This window comes from Balaenoptera ricei, chromosome 5 (assembly GCF_028023285.1).
Source record: "Balaenoptera ricei isolate mBalRic1 chromosome 5, mBalRic1.hap2, whole genome shotgun sequence".
NCBI lineage: Eukaryota > Metazoa > Chordata > Mammalia > Artiodactyla > Balaenopteridae > Balaenoptera > Balaenoptera ricei.
Genome location: NC_082643.1, coordinates 88,082,353 through 88,089,717, shown reverse-complemented (window position 1 = coordinate 88,089,717; position 7,365 = coordinate 88,082,353).

Below are 7,365 nucleotides of genomic sequence, written 5' to 3'. Positions count from 1 at the left end.
CAATCGGAAATACTATTGCTCTTTCCATGGCAAAATCAACCATATCCTAAGAAATAATAGGAAAACATACTTAATCAACTACCAACTCAATGATGATATAATTACAATATACATTCTTGCTCAAAATTTATTTTCCTCTAAATTTTCTATTATGATTTTATGAACATTTGCACAATTTTCTATTAATGAGAGACAGTACATAATATAAGGTATCCCCAAATCTTAGTATCATATTCATCAACATTTTACCTTTTCTCCAAGAACTTCAGTCTTAGTTAGTATCTTGAACATAACCATAAAATATTTGTTAATAAAAAAATATAAAGACATTATTTTAAAAAACAGTATTCAGAATAGCATTTCTCTTTCACAGGACATACAAGTTTTGTTGACAGTTTGAATACTTAGGCTGTCAATGAATTCTGCTTAATCTGTAAATTGACAAGCATTCAATTATCTGTGCTTCATCAGATGTCACAGGTTGTATTTTTTTAAAGTTGATTCATTAGTGTTTATGAACAATTTTGCATTATGACGCACTGTCATGTTAACAGATGGCAAATGTAGCTGGCAAATAAGTCTTCTTGATTCCACTCATCTCTTCCTCTTCTGAGTACCTCCTTGTTATATCTTGCACCATTAGTGCATAAATCTGGTGTTCCCTCTCTGCCAAGTACTCAGCCAAGTTCATACATTCCCTGTCCTATTACCATTGCTTCATTGCACTGGCCTTCTGTTTCAGAATCTCTTTCCACCTGTTTTATTGAGAAAGCTCTGCTAAATAATTATTTTTCTGTGTACAAAACTCTATTTCTTCTCCCTCCCCCTCTTTCAAATTTAAAAATTTCCTTACCCAAAGATCTTATGGAGTTATAATTCCCATTAGCTTTGTTCCTAGGTTATACCAATGTCTATACCTTAATATCTAAGTAAAACTGTTTAATATACATCATCAGCACTGCTAATTAAACCACATTTTACCCTTTTCTGTAGTGTCTTCTTTACCCTTTCCTTTTTTCTTTTGTTGTATACTGCTCCTTCAGAATTACAATTTGTTTAGTTTTCAACCCAGAATGCTCTTGTTTTTAATTGGTTAACTCTTTCCACTAAGACCTCTCTTCTGTCTCACTTTCCCTCATGATGAGTCATCTTCATCTTACGGTGGCCATGAGCATTTTTAAAATCTGCTAAGGAGGCTCTGCTAAGGAGGGATATATTTTATTTGGATTTAGATGAATATTTCCATGGGGTTGCAATCACTTCCATGACTAATTTTCTAGCTAGAACCACGTAGAAAGGCCTAGAAAGTTTTTACATGATTTTGCAAAACTAGAAATCACCTGAAAATGTTCTACAGAACTAGGATCTGAATTATGTAAGTAATGGAAGAGGAAAAATAATGTTAAAATTATTGAAGCAGAAGCTAGCCTGTATGAAAGTCATATAATCATCAGATATATAAATGTTAAGAAAATTTGTTTCCCTTCAACAAGTCAAAACAGAAGCTCTCTCCTATCAGTAAATTATTTAGTCTTTTCTTAGGGAGCCCACCGTTATGTTTCATCAGCATTAGTCCCTTAAAACACTTGGATTCAACTCTTCCTACACAGGTTTTTTTTTTTTTTTTTTTTTTTCATGAATGAATTGCCAAGTTTTAAAGTAAGGCATGCTTTTTAATATATCCATAGCATATCTGAATGATTTTAAAATATATAATTCGGTGGCATTAGGTATTTGCAAAGCTTGTAAACTAAAACTTTGTACTCATTAAATAATAACTCTCCCTTCCTTCCTCCCTCCAGTCCCTAGTAATCATTATTCCATTTACTGTTTCAGTGAATTTGACTACTCTAAGAACCTCATATGAGTGAAATCATATAGTATTTATCCTTTTGTGATTGGCTTATTTCATTTAGCTTAATGTCTTCAAGATTCATTCATTTTGTAGCATGTGTCAGAATTTCCTTCCTTTTTAAAGCTGAATACTATTCTATTGTATGTATCTGTCCATCCGTCTGTCAATGGATACTTGTGTTGTGTTCACCTTTTTGACTATTGTGAATAATGCTGCTATGAATATTGGTGTATAACTGTTTGAGTCTATGTTTTCAAATTTTTAAGTATATACTCAGAACTGGAATTGCTGGATCATATGATAATTCTGTTTTTAATTGTTTGAGGAACTGCCATACAAGGCAATTTTTATAAAAGAAAATTTTCTGCTTTCTATTGGAAAAAATTCCAAATATCTGGGAGGATTGAGTTCTCTTTCTGGCATAACCAGAGATTCAAGAATCTCTGAGATTTTTCTGGAGCCAGTAGATACTCAGTCCATCACAAGGAGAATGAGTCCTTCAGTTAACCATAAGTCCCTTTTCTGCAATACTCAACTGTGTTCCTTGCTTGCCCTTTGGGGATATATATTTTAGGGACTCCTGCCCTAGAGCTTAAGAGAATCTACATAAAAGAAGAGTAAGAAGAAGGAGGAAAACAACAAATATAAATGTGCTGACGATGGACTATTCCCTGCCTTAATCCTTAGGTAAAAATCAAGAAGGGAAGGGGGCCACAAGAACAGGTAAAGATTTAAAGAAATTATATATAAGAGAAAAAATAATTTCCATAAATATTGGAATTGACTGTTTGAGAATAATTTATGAATATGTATGAATTTGAGTTGTCATGGTTTAGTTAACTAACACTAGTCCCCCAACAACATGTCTCAAATTTCAGCTTCTATATTAACTGTAAATAATTGTGTAAAGTACAAACTTTGTTACTTGGTCTTGAGTCCACAAATCGCTACATAATTAACAGATATATAGCATGATTAGTGACCAATTATGCCACTTCTTTTAAATGCTGTCCGTGATTGGTCACTGCACACCTGTTACTCAGATCAGGCACAGACAGGTAAACATGCAGTTGCCTCCCTGTCTTCCAGTTGTAAACCCACAAGGCATTTTGCAAAACTGGAAAATTGAAAGAGAGATTGGCCAGCAAAAATGAAAATACAACAGAGAAACAAAATAAAGTGGAATTCAAATAGAAAGTAAGTGGAGTTATAGAAAAAAGAGTTGACTATATACATGTTGACGTTGCCACCACTCAAGAGACTGACTCTAGAGGAAGAACTTAATAAAGGCAAATTTTATCTACATAAATGAGGAAATTTGTTGTGAGGATATGAATCAAAATGTCCCAGAGGAAGTGTTGGCAAAAAAATCTTTACATTTAAGAAATTCTTGTAAATTTTTATGATATTGAAAGTACAAAGGATAACATGTTAGAAATTGATCCATGTTAAGAAAGACTAGAAAAGATGCTCACTCCATTTTGTATGTTATAGGGAAAGAAGAAGACAAGCACTATTCAAACTACTCTTGGTAGGTTTTTTATAAAAAAATAGAAAACTTTAATTTTCAATGTTTCTAATATTTTAATTTGTACACTAAATAAATATTAGTGTTCTTTGTTTTTATTTTTCTATACCTCTATTACCATCAGTAAGAAAGCTTGCAGTATTTGAAAATTTTTTAAAGTTCATGAAATAATCATAATTCTTTCCTATATGTTATATCTTCACTCATCCTTTTTAAGATAAACATGATGTAAGGCAAAAGTACTAGCAGAATATAGGCAAACTTTAAAATAAAAATGGCTTGAATTATAGTTTTCACACTGGCACTTTCTAGCAATCCAATCTGGGGCAGGATAGTCAATCATTATAAAGTGTATTATCTTCATCATTGAAGTAGGAAGTACAAATTACTTGTTAGTATGATACATGACTAACATAGGGTTTAATATAGTGGGTGCTCAATTAGTATTGGAGTTGGTCATTTGGACATTTTAGGTAGTTTAGAGAAGATAGCAAAAGTTTAAATAAAAGGCTAAAATGCTTGAACTTTATTTTGTCATAAAGAGGACGTCATTGTGGGTGCATGGACAATGGTGCCTTATGAAGATTAACCAGGAAACACTGGGCAGAATGGATTAGAGACTAGAAGAATTAATAGCAATTAATGGTAAATTGGGAATGTAGATTAGTTGAACAGGTGTATGATGATAAGACAATTCAGTAAGGCCTTGATATACATTATTCAATGAACAAAATCTAAAGAAAAATTGCAATTAATGTATATTTGTTAGATACATTTAATAATGATTTAAACTATCAGTGAAGTATGCTTGGAGAAAATATTGGAAGGCCTTATGTGCTCTGACAAGTATGTAGTTATTTCACCAGTGTATCCCACGATTTTAGACAGGCTTTTCTGTGGAGTTTTCATTAATTTGTTTTCAACGGCACCTGTATCAGTCAAGAAAGATTAACTGCTATAGTAAAATGACCCGAACTCACTGTGGCTTTCCATAATATAAGTTTGTTTCTTAGACAAGAGAGAGTCTGCAAGGCAGGGCCAAGGTTAGTTTAATTATATCCTTCTGCCAATTTCTATGGCAACAGAATCCTCCACTGGTGTCTTTGAATCCATCTAAGAGAGGTGAAAAGAAGCTGTTTCTTGGGAGATATCAAACTTTAGACCTGCAGGTGATATACATTGCATTACACAGAATACCTCAGCTAATCATAACATGAGCACATAGAATTGTCTCTACCAAGGGAAATACATTTTGGGGTGACTTGGAGTATGCGTGTTGAGGTTGTCCCAACACTTGCTTCCCTAAAAGAAGTTTTCAGATGAAATTGAGAAAATGTGACATCTTAACAAGGCTGTTAGGGATAATATGTAACCAAACAACTATTATTTTGCAATCCTAATGTCTGCAGCAATCTACTGAACTCAGAAAGATGTGAGAAAAAAAAGGAATGGATAACAGTATGCAATGAGTCTAAAGCAACCGTATAGAGGAAAGAACAATAGTCATTAAGAAGTCAAGAATGACAAAAAATTAATTCCAGAATTTTGAAGTGAAAAGAGGAAACAACTAAATTCCACAGATGAGATTAATGATCTGAAAAAGTATAGACGACCTAGAAGTAGGGTAATATTATACACCAGTTTGCTTGACAAAATCCTGTTACAGTTGTAGTCTCAACAAAATAGGATTCAAATATGGGTCTCAGTTTGGACGATAAACATTATGACTATCCTGTTCAGCAGGGTGTAGCTAAGGAAACTTCATCAAGTAAACTTGAACTAATTTTTAAAAGAGTATTGCCCAATTAACTTTTTAAGCTAAAATTACTTAAGAAGATTACCCAAATTAATTGACTAAGACTCTGTCCTCAGAAAGACATTGGGCAAAAGAGGAAGACTTGTCATAACATCTTAGAACAGGTATTCCATCCAGCAAGGATATGTCAGTGTACCTAAGATGTTAAGAGGAGATATTTCATGTAAGTTGAAACAGTCATGCATTCTGCTGAGTAGAAATACTCCTACAGAAAAAACAGATGAATTATAAATGACTTGATGACACTGGTCATTAACATCTTTAAGGGTTGCTCTTTTCTATGATAGTGTACTTATGACATAATGTATTGATTAGAAGTTTCTTTTCAATAGAGCTTTCTCACTGGAAGTTCTTGCACTGATCACCAACGTGTACATTTGTTAGTTTTCCAGTTGTATTATTTTAATGGTATGAGAAATTGAACCTCTGGATTTTACATCAGCCATTTCTGTTTGGTTAGTGTGAGCTAGGTCCTCTTAAAAACAATCACATCTATGAAGAGTAGAAAATCTTTCTGGGCCTGAAAAGTTGAGGCCTACACCTTAGTCCTATTCCATCCAAATAATTGTCCTCTTGAGGTACTTTTTAAGGAGCCAGAAGTTCTCTCTGGATGAATAATCAATTTAATTTTGTTCTTAGTTTAATTTGGACAATGCTACTATTCAAAGGAATAAAAGAAACCTATTAAACTAATTTATTAAAAAAACTATTCTTATGAAATATATGTATTTGTGGATTTAAGGGTTTTCTGGTCAGCACTGGTGTCAGATTTCTAAATCTAAATGGAAGTAGCGAGATGATTGAACATATAAAAAGTAAGTTTAGGTCTGCCCTATAGTCTAATCATAAGGAAAGCACACATTCTAGTCAGAAATTTGAAAGCACCTGGGAACCAGTGCAGTGAGAATTTTCAATGAAACAGAAATGTCTTTATTGACAGTCAGAGTGAGATTTCACAAACCACAGTTAGTTTGAAGGAGAAAGCATTAATGTTTATGTGACAAAGCTAATAAAGTCGTCAGAGCCCTGTAAATGTTAGAGACAATTTAATGACTCCCAATCATTTTCTTCCAATTGGATTGCTCTGTAGACTTCAGAACATATTCAAAAACAGCTTCCTTCCTGATGAAGACTTTGGGTACTGTAAGTCAAGACAACAGACATTTCAATGACAAAGGAGACAGCAACCAGAGGTGACAATGCCCAGCCAAGCAGACACAAAACACAAACGTGCCCAGTTTTCATAACATAAATTTGTCTCTTCACTGGCATCCCCAACATGGGGGATATGACAAGAACTGACACAAACAAGGGTAGTGATTCAGAATTGATGTTTGTCAAATAAGAACAGAAAAGAGACACACTAGATAACACTTAGAATTTGATGAGGAAGCATTGTGCTGGGAGGTGGAGAAAAAGGAATGAATATATTGAGTAAGAAAGAAAGTGAATATGAATGGATGTGCCATCAGTGCTGTACTGTAATTGCTAGTTTGGAGATAAACAACTTCTCTGTGTATATTAGGGATGATCTGATTGATAGCAATAGCATAAAAGAAGGCATTAAATATTGAACCCATATGTGGATTATCTCTCTCTCTCTCTCTCACACACACACACACACACACACACACACACAAAAGTATATGCATAAAATTATACTTAAATGAAGACAAAAACTGTTCATAATAGTTGCATTTATGCACCTTTGTGTATAAAAATTCTTATTTATATTATATCAACTGTGGATGGCATTATTTGAAAGGACTACACATATTTCATAACAGCAAGAGATGAATTTTTATTATCCAAACCTAAAAATGAATGTAAGGGACTTTAAAATGTGCTGACAGGATTGGTGAAATGATTGTCTGGGACAAATGAGATATTATTAATGAAATATCATTAGTTTTATTCTCAAATATTAATCTTGAAATCAGGAAAAGTTTAATAAAGTGCTTTTCTAAGTCCATTTGATCTTGTTGACATAACACTGATATATAAATTAACTTTTTCTGTGTTAAATTAAAATATAAAGTTAATATTAAGGTATTATTTTATAGTTCCATGCCATGTATAGATTACATTTACATGTACAGATGTATTTGAGAAATAGCTAATTTAGGGAACTAACAGAATGCATGGTTCAATCATTTTTTAAAGAAG